The sequence below is a fragment of the Telopea speciosissima genome, chromosome 6 (genome assembly GCF_018873765.1).
Source record: "Telopea speciosissima isolate NSW1024214 ecotype Mountain lineage chromosome 6, Tspe_v1, whole genome shotgun sequence".
Classification (NCBI taxonomy): domain Eukaryota; kingdom Viridiplantae; phylum Streptophyta; class Magnoliopsida; order Proteales; family Proteaceae; genus Telopea; species Telopea speciosissima.
In genome coordinates, this window is record NC_057921.1 from 35,773,573 (window position 1) to 35,788,846 (window position 15,274).

Here is a 15,274-nt window from a genome sequence, read left to right on the forward strand (position 1 = left end):
CTTATGATCACGTATGATTACTCCTCTACCACCTAGAAAAGAAGAAGAGTTCCAAGCACCATCAGTATAGATTTTAAAATAAAGAGAAATATTACAAGGAAGATTAATATTTAAGGCAACAGGGGTTGAAAAAGATAGCCTTCTCCCTGCAAAAAACCCAATCTTCCCTCTTGAACGCTGTAATAGAAAGCTTAAATAGTGTCATGAAGAGAAAGGTTAGTATGCCTAAAAACATAAGAATTGCTTTTCCAAATCTGCCAGATTAAAGATACCCATTGGATGATAGAATTAGTACGATTAGGAAACTTGGAAGAAAAATTTTAAAAAAAAATCTAACAGAATATCCTTAAAAGATTTACCTTGAAAAGATTGAATGCAAATTCTAAAAGGAGACGCTAACCAACAATTAGATGCAAAATCACAAAGAAACAAAGCATGAACTATTGATTCTTCAACTAAACCACAAATAGGATAAATACTATCATGAGCAATACATCGGTTAGCAAGTGAAAAACGAACTGCCATAATATCATAACAACACTTCCATAAGAAATGTTTCAACTTAGGAAGAATTGGCAGAGCTCACAACTTTTTCCAAATGATCAGGACACAAAGAGGAACTACTAGGAGAACTAGAAAGATTAACAGATAGGGCAAGATGATATGCAGACTTTACAGAAAAAATACCATCCTTAGAAAAGCTCCAAAGCCAAGAATCCTCCACCAATGAAGTACTGAGAGGAATCCGAAGAATCACCTGAGCCTCAACAGGAATAAAAGACTTAAAAATTAATGGGGCATTCCATTGGTGGATCTAAGGTATAATCAAATCTGAAACATGAGAAAACAAGCCTCCATTTGGGCTTAAAATGCGACCATTTATTTAGGCTGCAACCCAAGCATCTTTAAACACCTCAATAGACTCACCATTACCCACCTTCCCCCTCAGACCCTGGAGAAGTAAATCTCGACCCTACAAAATACTTTTCCTACCCCATGAACATACTCGATGAGGAATGGCATCTAAAAAACTGCAAGAAGGTAAATATCTGCCCTTAAAAACCTGAACCCAAAGCACATTGGGATTATGCAATATCCTCCAAGTCTGCCGAGCTAATAAAGCTAAATTAAAGCTTCTAAAATCTCTAAAACCTAAGCCCCTTAATTTCTTTGCTTGGCACAGGTGATCCCATTTCTTCCAAAAAAACCCTTTATCATCACTGTCCTTCCACCAAAACTGATTCACTATACAGGAAAGATCGGAACAAACAGATATTGGGAGACAACATAGACATCACATAAGATGCAAAACTTGTTGCAACAGCCTTAATTAGAACTTCCTTCCCGGCTGACGATAACAAAGAGCTTTTCCAACCAACAAGTTTCGACTGCACACGGGACATAATATCTGAGAAAATTAATTTCTTAGATCTACCAAAACTAGTAGGAACTCCAAGGTATTTATCCAAATTCCCAACCTCTGACAATCTGAGCAAAGCACAGATATCAATCTTAATAGTAACATTGGTAGAAGAACTAAAAGAAATACTAGATTTTCTCATATTTATTTCTTAAACTGATGTAGAATAATAACTTTCAAGATTATCAGAGACAACATGGCAATCATTAATCCTAGCTCTGGGAAAGAATAAACAGTCATCAGCAGAAAACAAGTGAGAAATAGTAGGACCAGACCTGCTTGTTTTGACTCCCAAAAATAGAATTTGAGGCCTCAACATTCAAAATAGCACAAGATAAAGCTTCTTGACACAAAATAAACAAGTAAGGACTTAATGGGCATCCTGCCTAAAGCCCCTACATGGAGTAAAATGACCAATAATTCCCCCATTAAATTTCACATAGTACTCCATTGTAGACATTCACTGCATTATCCAATTCACTCAAACATGATCAAAACTGAGCCTACAAAGAAGCTTCTCTAGAAAAATCCATTCAACCCTATCATAGGCTTTGCTTAGATCTAATTTTAAGACTATTATCCCTTCCTTTTTCTTAGAATGTTTCATATTTAACAAAACTTCATGTGCAACATAAATGTTATCTGAAATTGCACGAGAAGGAATAAATGCACTCTGAAAAGGACTGACTAAAGAATTACGAATTGGTTTCAGTCTATTCACCAAACATTGAGCAATGACCTTATAAATGAAAGAACAAAACTAATAGGGCAAAAATGACACATTTCTTCCGGACAGCCATGTTTAGGGATTAAAACAATAACAGTCTTATTAAACTCTTTAAGCATGAAACCATTATCAAAAAAAATGTTGAACAGCTTTTACCACATCAGACCCGATTGTATTCCAATTAGCTTGAAAGAACTGACCAGACAACCCATCCAGCCCAGGGGCCTTAAAAGCCCCAATCTGGAAAACTGCACATCTAATCTCATAAGGGGTAAAAGGTCTACAAAGAGATCTATTTTGGTCAGCAGAAATACGAGGTTGTGTGCTATGGAGAAACTCATCAATAAGAGAAGGTTGAGAAGAAGAATAGGCCTTTTGAAAATAGTTGACTACATGACCCATTCTCATCCTTTAACCTTGTGATCCTATTAAATTGCCTTCTCTTAGTCGTAGAAGTGTGGGAAAATATGTATTTCTATCCCCAACAGTCAACCATTTAATTCTAGACCTTTGTGCCCAATAAGCCTCTTCCTGTTTCAAAAGGCCTTCAAGTTTCAAGGACAAACTAAGTTCCTCATTCCAATAAGAAGCCTGCAAAGGATCAGATTGAATTCTTTCTAAACTCTCCCTAACCTTGCAAATCTCTATATGAACATTACCAAAATTCCTTTTATTCCAGCCCCGAAGATGATCACTGCATTTTCTCATTTTCTTATAGAGTTTAAAAGAAACAGAACCTAAAGGGCTACTCATCCAAGCATTAGATATCACTTTACCTAGATCAAGATGATCCTCCCATTTAGCCTCATATTTAAAACAATAGAAAATTTTTGAAGCATGAGGTTGAAAATTAATAGACACAGGCATATGATCAGAACCAAGCATGGCATGCCTATGTATATGCACAACATCAGAACAAGCACTATTACCAAAACATTTGTCTATACTAGACATTATTAGATCACTATCCTTGCGGTTATTAGACCAGGAGAAGACAGGGCCCGAAAAAGGTAACTCAAACAAATTGCAAGCATGAATAGTATTGTAGAAATCAGAAATTTGAGACATAGTTTTTGGTATACCTCCAAACTTTTCATCAGGCTTGAGAACTTCATTAAAATCACCCAAACAAAGCCAAGGACCAGCCACTGTAGAGCCCAACTGAGCAAGATCTCCAAACTCCACCTCTCCTGTCACGGTTAGGCTCACCATACACAAAAATTTAGACGAAAATCGCAAATAAAAAAATTAGCACTAACAGAAAAATCAAACAAATTATTGATAATGGAAAGAAAAGAAATTGAAATGCAAAAAGACCAAAGCATTGCCCTAATCGCACAAACCAAATTTTTAGAAGCCCTTAAAATGATGAAGACAATCATATGAGAAATCAGAAAACCCATAACCCTTTCCAAAACAGAACAAATTCCCAACCCAAGAATTGCAGAAATCGAAATCGGCAGAACCAAAACCCTAGAACCTTCTCGTTTTGGGTTTTCCATTTTAAATCTCAGGAATTAAATTTTGTGAATTTTTCTTTAAGTTCCCATCTCTCATGGCAATGCCTTCTTTTGAGTCACCATTCTCGAAGGAATCGTGCGATTTTCGTTCCCAAATGAAGCAACAAAAGGGCGCAGGATTTCTTTTCAGCTTCTCTTCGCGGGGTTATTGAAACCCTAAGTCGTGGGGTTATTGAAACCCTAAGTAAAGAGAAGTAGCGGCGGCGGCGACGGTGGTGGTGGCGGTGCTACCAGCGAAGTTGCAGGGAAGGGGTGGGGTATCTTAGGTTGAAGATGAAGGAAAGGGCAGTATTGTAAATTTAATTCTAATGATTTAGTACAAGGGTAAAATAGTCCTTTTACACCAATAACTAATAGTAGACTAATACCGTTAGTGTAGAGGGGGTGATCTAAGTATTTTCAAATTTTAGGGGGTGATCTGAATTTCGACCCATTTTTAGGGGGTGTTTCGTAAATTTCCCAATAATTTATGGGTTTTTTTCACGTACCCCCTTGAGGTTTGATGTAATTATGAAAAAATCTCTTTGTTTTCAAAAATTCTGCATGCCCCCCTGAGGTTCTTAACAATTAACAGATACCCCCATTCTATTAGTCTAGGTCTAACAGTGTTAAAATCAAGGGGTGAACCGACAAAATTGCCCTTACAAGAAAAATAAAATAAAAAACATGCAACTCATCTTCCCCAAATCGATTTAGGGAAGATGAGTTGCAGGTATCCTTGTATGGAACATCATTGTAGGGAACACCTGTTGTATTATTATTTTATAAAATACACTTTTGAGTAAAAAATAGTACTAGTTCAAAAAGGACTTTTTCATTATGAGTCAAAGTTTCAAAATTGTGTATTTTTGTTCATTCCCTCCTTTTCGTTTCCCTCCAATATTTTGTTTGAATTTTTTGTTGTGCTCTCTTGTGTGCAAAAGGCTATAATTGAGCTCAAGAATAGTCCCACATTGGTTGTGAGAGAGTTACTTGAAGGGTATATATATAGGATTGTTTCCTTAAGATGTGAGCCCTTTGGAGAGGTGGTCACCCTACTCTCTAGTGTGTGGGGGGTCCTTGGGGTGCTTTTGAATCGCGCGCACGCGTCGAGCCGGGCCGGGCCGTGGTCGAGGTCGGGATGTGGGTGTGGGCAAAACCTTATTTTTTAATAAGTAAAAGTTTTACATCTTGATTCATCTATACGGTTGAACCATACGTGTCCATGTACGTGGAGGGTATACATATGGTCATACCTCTCTTGTAAGAATCACACCCCTGTACGTATATCACCTATATTCATACGGATGTATCCCTTCATGAAAGGGTACTCCAGCATTATATATACACCATATCATGCCTGCATTTCATATACACAACAGAAACGTATTGTCTCTGCAACAGTCCGTTCCGGAGACAGGTACTTACTGTATTTTTGTTTAAGTAATAAGAGGCTTGTATAGCCGTTTGGTATCCACAGTACTCGTATTAGGTTCTGCAACCTATACGTTTAGGAGTTGTATTTATCTTGGAGGGTAAGGTGCAAGGTCAACCCCGTTGCAGAAAAGGGGGCATCTAAATCCTTAAGGAAAGTATCTTTTAGATACGACTCAACTCGATTGTTCGTGCTTCTTCCTTTCTGGTTCGTTTCACTCTGCAACTGTTGTGCGATAACAGGTATTTCTCTATTTCTGTATACCTGATTTGTCTTACAGTATATGCCTTGTATAACAATCTTAAGGATTTAGAATTTATTTGGCTTATTTTCTGTGTAAGACTATGGCTGAGAATAATACTATGGACACTCCACCTACTGCTGCCGCTGCCCAAGCTACTGCTGCTACCATACAACCGAGTATGGAGAAACTGAGAATAGTCTCCGAGTTTGATAAGATAGCACAGTTCACCAGGCAGAATTTTAAACGGTGGAAGCAGATGATTCTATTTGCCTTGACGTAAATAGGGGTGGCATTTACATTGATTGATCCCAAGCCTCCAGAAACCGAGGATATTGATCTTGATATGAAGAGGGTTGCTTGGATCGAAGCAGACTTTCAATGCAAAAATAGGATTCTGAATGTTCTGTCGAATGAACTGTACAATGTTTACAATTCCTTTGATCATGCCTACATGATTTGGAATGCTCTGGTCAACAAATATACTCTGGAAGATGCTGGTTTGAAGAAGTATGTGGTGTCAAATTTCCTGAACTTCCAGATGACTGAAGGTGAAACCATCTCTTCTCAAGTAGACAAATTCCAAGTTATGGTTGGGAATTTGGCTAAGGAGAACATGATTTTGCCCGATCTGTTTGTCACAAGTTCTTTGATTGATAAACTACCTGACTCTTTAAAGGATTTCAAAACTACTATGAAACACAAGAGGAAGGACTGGTCTTTTGATCAGGTGGTAGTTCGCATCAAAATAGAGGAACGGAACCGCATCAAGGACAAAGGTGAAAATCCCATTAGATACATTCGATCCAATGCTAATCTGGTGGAAACAGAGAAGAAACCAAATCTCAAGAGGAAAGGCAATCCTGTCCAGAAGAGTTCAAACTCAAAGAGGAAGAAAGGAAATTGCTTCATATGCGGCAAACCGGGTCACTTCAAGAAAAACTGAAGAAACAAAAAGAAGGTTTTGCCAGATAAGGCAAAAGTCAATCTTGTTGAAGAGGAAGTCTTTGCAGCAATGGTAACCGAAGTATTTTTGATTGAAAAACCAAATGACTAGATAATTGACACAGGTGCTACAAGGCACATCTGTGGGGACCGAAACTCTTTTCTGAGTTATTCTACTTTGGATGATAAGGTCTATATGGGCAACTCTCAGTTAACCAAGATTATCGGTAAAGGAAAAATTACATTGAAGCTCTCTTCAGGAAAGACACTTGTTTTGGACAATGTACTGCATGTGCCAGAAATAAGACACAATCTTATTTCAGGGCCACTTCTCAACAAGGCAGGAATGAAGTTATTTTGAGTCTGACAAACTTGTAATTCTAAAAAATGATGTATTTGTGGGCAAGGGGTATTTAAGTGATGGACTGTTTGTACTAAGTATTTCTGATATAATAAAAGATAAGCCCAATGCTTCTTCTGCTTACCTTATTGATTACTATGATTTATGGCATGGTAGATTAGGTCACTGCAATGCATCTTACATTTCTTATATGTATAAAAAGGGCTTAATTGACAACCTCATTAAGCAACCATTGACAAAGGGTCCCACCTGTGTGGGGGCAAAATTCACTAAAAGACCACATAGGTCAATGGAACGGCAAAGTGGCCTTCTTGATTTGGTGCATAGTGATCTTTGTGACTACAAGTCACTAGAATCCAGAGGAGGTAAAAAATAAGTTGTTACATTCATAGATGACCACTCTAGGTTTACCATGGTTTACCTTCTTAAGTCCAAGGATGAAGCAAGTAATGCTTTTATATCCTATAAGGCAGAAGTGGAAAATCAATTAGGGAGGAAAGTGAAAAGGCTTAGGACTGATAGAGGTACTGAATACTCTAATCTTGCTCAGTTTTGTGAGGAACGTGATATTATTCATGAGACCACCGCCCCCTTATCAACCTGAGTCTAATGGGGTGACAGAAAGAAAAAATCGAACATTGAAGGATATGATGAATTCAATGCTCATAAGCTCAGGGTTACCCCTAGACATGGGAGGGGGGATGCCATTTTATCGGCATGTTACATTTTAAATAGAGTTCCACACAAGAAAACGGGATTGTTACCCTTTGAATTATGGTATGGAAGAAAACCTACCATAAAGCATTTAAGGGTATGGGATTGTCTAGCCAAAGTGGCTATACCAGAGCCAAAGAAAAGAAAACTAGGACCAAAGATATATTATTGTATTTTCATTGGATATGCAGCACACAGTACTGCATATCGATTTATGGTTATTAAAACCATAGATGATGTGTTTGAAGAAAATGACATCATTGAGTCAAGGGATACATAATTCTTTGAGAATGTATTTCCTCTTAAGTTTAATCTACTAAAAAGTAAAGTTGGTAGTAGTGTATCATCTTTTGGACAAGAAGTGTCAAAGAAAATTGAGCCTATATCTAGTGATTCAAGCCAATTACGGAAAAGTAAAAGGCAAAAGAAAACTACTTTTTCGGATGGTGATTGGGTTGTCTATCTTTTAGACAATGATCCTTTATCGTATAAAGAAGCAGTGACATCTTTAGATGCCGTGTTTTGGAAAGAGGCCATCAAAAGTGAACTAGATTCCATTCTAGCCAATCACACATGGATATTAGTTGACTTACCTAAAGGTTCCAAAGTATTGGATACTAAGTGGATATTTCAAAAGAAATTGAAGCTAGATGGATCACTAGATAAGTTTAAAGCCCGTTTAGTAGTAAAAGGCTTTAGACAAAAGAAGAATATAGATTACTTTGACACATTTGCTCCGATAGCAAGAATAACTACTATACGAGTAATGATGGTTGTTGCGTCTATGTATAATTTGGTTATACACCAAATGGATGTAAAAACAGTATTTCTAAATGGTGACTTGGTAGAAGAAATATACATCAACCAACCGAAAGGTTATGTTGTGTCTGGACAAGAACACAAGGTGTGTAAGTTGGTTAGATCATTTTATGGACTAAAGCAAGCTCCAAAGTAGTAGCATGAAAAACTTGATTCGGTACTTGTATCGAATGGGTTTCTCATAAACGATGCTGATAGATGCTTGTATAGTAAGTTCTATAAAGGCAAAGGTGTGTTCATCGTACTTTATGGATGACATGTTGATAATGGAAACAAGTTTAGACATTGTAAAGCAAACTAAAGGTTTCTTAATGTCTAAGTTTGATACAAAAGACATGGGGGAGGCTGATGTAATTCTTGGAATTAAGATCATCAGAAAAGAACAGGAGATTATATTATCCCAATCCCATTATGTCAAAAACATACTAAAGAAGTATGATTATTATGGTTTATCACCAGTTAAAACACCTTTGAACATTAATTGTTTTTTACAAAAGAATTTGGGGGAACCTGTCTCACAAAAGAAATATTCACAAATTATTGGTTCAGTTACATATCTAATGAACTGCACTAGACCAGATATCGCTTTAGCATTTGAAAAATTGAGTCAGTACACTCATAATCCAAGTATAGAGCCTTGGCATGCCATGACAAGACTATTGCGATATTTAAAAGGAACAATAGGCTATGGTCTTCACTATAGCGGAAAATCAGTCATGTTAGAGGGCTATTGTGATGCTAACTGGATTTCGGATACCAAGGAAACGTTAGCAACTAGTGGATATGTTTTCACACTAGGAGGTGGAGCGATTTCGTGGAAATCGGTAAAGCAATCCTGTGGTACAGGATCCACTATGGAAGCTGAGTTTATAGCTTTGGAAAAGACGGGAACTGAAACAGAGTGGCTCAGAACTTTGATGGCAGATATTCCATTGTGGCCAAAATCGTTGCCCTCGATATCACTTCATTGTGATAATCAAGCGGCAATAGCTAAAGCTAAGAATAAAATGTACAATGAAAAAATGCGCCACATCCGCCTAAGACATAATTTTGTAAGGCAGTATATTAATGAAGAGACAATAGCTATTGACTTTGTGAAATCTGAAAGAAACTTAGCTGATGTTTTCACAAAATCGTTGCCTACAAAAATAATTCATGATTCGTCTAAGGGAATGAGCTTGAGGCCTGTGACATAGGTCATGTGATGAACACCCAACCTCCAACCTATGTGAAGAGGTAAATTCCTGAATTAGGTTCAAAGGGTACAAAGGAAGTCACTAGATGACCTGTCTAGTACTATTATATTTTTAGCTCATTCTAGGTAAATAGGAAAAGTAGTACCACCACAAAGAAAAGAGGATGAGTTTTATAGACTCTTAATCAAGTTGGATCTCATGAAATGTGGGGGTGTGTTAACTGTGGTGCACACTATGAACTGACCTAAATAGATGTAGGGGTGAGGCCGCCTACCAATGAGAATTTTATAGGCGAATTCTCTAAACGTCTATGAGACCAAGATAGGGGACAAGGCCAGTTAAAAATGTCCATATTTATAAAAGGGATATCTCAAACGGTCGACTAGTAGGATATGGCTGGTGAACTAGTCGGCTACATCGATGAGGAAAGGTTTAAGAAGTCTGACTTCACCTGTACTCTGTAGCGTAGTTTATCAGACCTAGTGTAGGTTCAAGTCTTGAAGACACCTGCAACGATGTATCCTACTATGTCTAATATACTTATCACTCGTTATGTATCGATATTTTAAAACTTGTGGGGGAATTGTTGTATTATTATTTTATAAAATACACTTTTGAGTAAAAAATAGTACTAGTTCAAAAAGCACTTTTTCATTATGAGTCAAAGTTTCAAAATTGTGTATTTTTGTTCATTCCCTCCTTTTCGTTTCCCTCCAATATTTTGTTTGAATTTTTTGTTGTGCTCTCTTGTGTGCAAGAGGCTATAATTGAGCTCAAGAATAGTCCCACATTGGTTGTGGGAGAGTTACTTGAAGGGTATATATATAGGATTGTTTCCTTAAGGTGTGAGCCCTTTGGAGAGGTGATCACCCTCTTCTCTAGTGTGTGGGGGGTCCTTAGGGTGCTTTTGAATCTCGCGCGTACGCGCCAAGCCGAGCCGTGGTCGAGGTTGGGGTGTGGGTGTAGGTGTGGGCAAAACCTTATTTTTTAATAAGTAAAAGTTTTGCATCTTGGTTCATCTATACGGCTGAACCATACGTGTCCATGTACGTAGAGGGTATACATATGGTCATACCTCTCTTGTAAGAATCACACCCCTGTACGTATATCACCTGTGTTCATACGGATGTATCCCTTCATGAAAGGGTACTCCAACATTATATATACACCATGTCATGCCTGCATTTCATATACACAACAAAAACGTATTGTCTCTGCAACAGTCCGTTCCAGAGACAGGTACTTAGTGTATTTTCGTTTAAGTAATAAGAGGCTTGTACAACCGTTTGGTATCCACAGTACTCGTATTAGGTTCTGCAACATATACGTTTAGGAGTTGTATTTATCTTGGAGGGTAAAGTGCAAGGTCAACCCCGTTGCAGAAGAGGGGGCATCTAAATCATTAAAGAAAGTATCTTTCAGATACGACTCAACTCGGTTGTTCATGCTTCTTCCTTTCTGGTTCGTTTCACTCTGCAACTGTTGTTCGATAACAGGAATTTCTCTATTTTTGTATACCTGATTTGTCTTACAGTATATGCCTTGTATAGCAACACTCTCTCTACACTGTACTCTATGTTCTATAGACAAATGTAAAATGTTTCTTCACAAAATAAAAAACCCAGGTGTGAGAGAGGCCTCGAAGATCGGTCTCACTGTTCCACAAATCCAAAAGGAGCACCAATCAGGACATGAGCCAACCACTCATCGTCAATCTCCCCAACCTCAAACTCACAGCCATTGTTCATCCCTTCCTCTGAAACGGTAGAAACAGAGACCTCCTCGATTTTTGGCCACAACTACTCCTCTTCCACCGCTGCCGCCAGTAAATCTAGGGTCCCACTAGGGAAAGGGAACCCCTTATCGGGACCCATGAAGTATGAAATGTTAATACCACTTATGTCGAAACTCGCCATCACGGTTGAAGATGAGTCAGAGAAGGAAGGTCCACAACTCTCTTCATTGCCGTTGATCGTCACAAACGACGACGATGACAGAGAGTACATCACTGAAGACAACGACGAAGGGATTGGCGTTGGTAACATCATTATTAGCATTAGCAGGGCAGTTTATCTTCCTCTTCCAACAGCTTCATCACCTGCTTCAGCGTCTCTTCTTCCATAGAATGGCTGGGAAACGCAACCCAAAACCTAAAATTGGTGCAGAGGACACGACACAGCTGCTTGGTACAGAACCTGGATGTGGCTTCTGAGACTCCAAATCTTCTGGAGATATCAGCATAGCTAGAACCAGTAGCCAATCGGAGAAGACCGATGCCGAGATGAATTTCGGGAGAGAGATTAAGGGGAGACCCAACAGGGTCACGACACTCCAATAAAGGCTCCAGCAGAGCAGAGAGCCATTTGAAGGTGGAAGATGTCATCCGGAAACACAATTTAAAGGAATCAAGATGTGGAAGTGGAACCTGCGATGACATTTCAAGATCACGAGCATCATCAACATCGGTGAAACCCTCATTGTTAATCTTTTCTTCTTCTTCCGTAGAATATTCAAATGAACCGTTTCTTTTGTGTTTTCTAGATGAAGAGAGGAGGGAAATTGAAGTGAGGAGTTCAGAGGATGGGAGGATATGGAGAATGAAAGGAAAGAGAGTGGAAGTAGAGATATGGTCAGTGGTAGAAGGAAAGAGAAGAAGGCAAAGTAGAACCTGTGAGATCACAGAAGTGACTAAAGCAACAATGGCGAAGATCAATGGTGTTCCCTACAAGGATACCCGTAACTCATCTTTCCCAAATCGATTTAAGGAAGATGAGTTGTAGGTTTTTTTTTTTTCTTTTCTTGTAAGGGTATTTTTGTCAATTCACCCCTTGATTTTAACACTGTTAGACTCAGACTAATGGAATGGGAGTATCTATTAACTGTTAAGAACCTCAAGGGGGGTACGCAGAATTTTTCAAAATTAAGGGATTTTTTCATAATTATGTCAAACCTCAAGGAGGGTACGTGAAAAAAAATCCTTTATTCATAATTCCACGAGTAGAGGAAAACACATTTCCATGACCAAAAAATGGAATTACCTTTGGAACCTTAAAAATTGGAATTGGGAAGGGAAAAACATAAAACCACATACAGAAAAAAGTAGAGACCGAAAAAGAAAAAAAAAAAGAGATTGAAAACTGGGAAGAAGGATCAAGAATGCTTAATATCTCTTCTTCTTTACTCTTTGAAATTCCTCTGCCCTTCTCACCTTTAAGTAATCTCTATGTCCTCCCCGGAATCTCTCTGATCTGCTCTGGTCATACTTTTGTAGGATGATTGCGTGCATCTTCACGTACATCACCATCTACATCTCGGTATAGGGTATAAGGCCAACGATCGAATAGTTGAATATGGATCCGGTCCTCACTATTCCGAGATGTAGATGGTGACGGACGTAAAGATGTCCAATCTTGAAACTTAATTGGGGATGTTTGCATCAAAAGAAGCAGTAGCTTACAGATCCCCTCAGAATTCATGTTGGAGGTAGTAGGGGTGTGTGACAAGAGAATGATATATATATAGAAGATGAGAGATTTTATAAGTTATGGTAATTTTAATTTGGATTTATGACAAAATATAGGGTAAGAAAGATTTTAGGAGTTTACCACCAAAAAAAAAAAAAAAGAATTTTAGGAGATTTTGATATGAAAGAAGAAAACCTATGGTTGACTTTGACTAAGTAGTTGGAGAGGATCCGGATCCTAAGATTAAAAGCTTTTTGTAATCTAAAACCCATTAGTCTGAAAATAATCCTCTCTAATTTTCTAAGGCCTGTTTGTTTAGAGGGGTTTATGGGGTGGGAGAGTTGTGGGATTATTGACGCATGGTAGCATTCCATGGAAAAGTTGCAAAATCCCACGTATTTCGTGGGACTTTGTAAAGCCAAGGGGTGGGAAAATTATGGGATTTGCAATGCCATATCAGTAGACGATGGTAATGATTAGGTTCCCTCCACTTTCTCAACATTCCCACCCCCTTGCAAACAAACAGCCTGGGGTGGGATTGTTGCAATGCCATGTCAGCATTTTACCACAACTTTCCCACCCCTTGCAAACTATTCCGCTAAACCAATGGGGCCTAAAAAGTGTCCAGTACAACAGTTGGGAGTGGAGATGTTGAAACTTGGCAATTCGAACCATTGGATGTCCGATCTAACAAGTGTCAACATCTTCACCCTGAACTGCCGCACTGCACATTTTAGGGAATTGGAAAAGATTAAAATCCGTGTCACGCTGGCTATGGGATTTAGTAATTATGGGTTGGTTTGGACTTGGGCTTGGGCTCAACATTCCCAAACCAGAGGTTCTGTTGGGCTCCGTCTGTGCTTAGCCTCCTAAACTCTGGGTAGGGATTTGGGCCACCCTTCCCGCCTGTCCAACCCATATTGATGGAATCATGCAATTGTGTTCGTATTCTATAATTGTGAAATAAATAAAAAAAAAACTCATTTATTAGAAAAATCCTACGCTAAGCTTGCAATGTCTAACACTATAATTTTTTAATAGGACTTATATATTTTTTTTTAATTTTATTTTTGATAAAGATAGCACTTATGTAATTGACCCCAATTACTTGAGATGAACCCTAGACTAAATAAAATTCTCTACAAAAGTAACCTATTTGAACCATTTGGAGGGTAGATATTGTAAACACATTTGAAATAAACTGGGAATCCTTAGGACTGACCAAATATTAATAGTGTCCCCCTGAAATTTGCAACCATGAAATCGTTCTTCAAATATAGTGGTTTTAAAAAAAAAATCATGATATTTTGCATTGATTTGTTCTTCAAAGATGAGTGCCCAAACTGTAAGATTCAAATCTCCTCAGATCGTCATAATTAAGATGTTTGAATCTTGAGACTTGGGGACGACTTGGGGACGTTTGAAGGGAGAAGGCACTGACTACTTCGACAGGGCTTTGAGAAGAAGACTTATAGGTGTATTTAGAATTTGGCACATTTTTCTTTTAATTGCCCTTTGTTTTATTTCTAACAATTCTTTAAGATAAGGGTATTAAAGGGTTTTCATAATGGTTTTTAAATTATACATATAAATGACTTTATTACCCTCATTGAAATATAATTTGCATCATTTTAAAAAGGAAAAAATAATAAATCCTCCCTATACTCAAAAGGAACGGGAGAGAGATTTTATAAGTTGAGGTTGAGGTTGATTCTATAAGTCGAGCTGTTGAGGTTACAACTCTATTCACACCTTTTGGGTCTCAAGAAGAAAATCCCATATTTTAAAAGGAAAAATACATGACAAAATAATTATGGGGATTTTTTCATGTACCCCTGAAGTTTGACGTAATTAAGAAAAAATCTCTTAGTTTTGAGAAATTCAGCGTGCCCTCTTAAGGTTCTTAACAATTAACAGATACCTTAGTCTAAGTCTACAGTGTTAAAATCAAAAGGTGAATCGACAAAAATATCCTTCTAAAAAAAAATAATTATTAAAAAAAATAAATAAATAAAAATAAAAATCCTGCAACTCACCATTGATCTTCAACATTGTTGGTTTAATCACTTCTGTGATCTCACAGGTCCTACTTTGCCTTCTTCTCTTTCCTTCTTCTACCACTGACCATATCTTTACTTCAACTCTCTTTCCTCTCATTCTCCATATCCTCTCATCCTCTGAACTCCTCACTTCCATTTCCCTCCTCTCTCCCTCTAGAAAACGCGAAAGATACGGTTCATTTGAATTTTCTACAGAATAAGAAGAAGAGATTAACGATGAGGGTTTCACCGATGTTGATGACGATCGAGATCTTGAAATGTCATCGCAGGTTCCACTTCCGCATCTTGATTCCTTTAAATTGTATTTCTGGATGACATCTTCCACCTGCAAATGGCTCTCTGCTCTGCTGGAGCCTTTATTGGAGTGTCGTGACCCTGTTGGGTCTCCCTTCA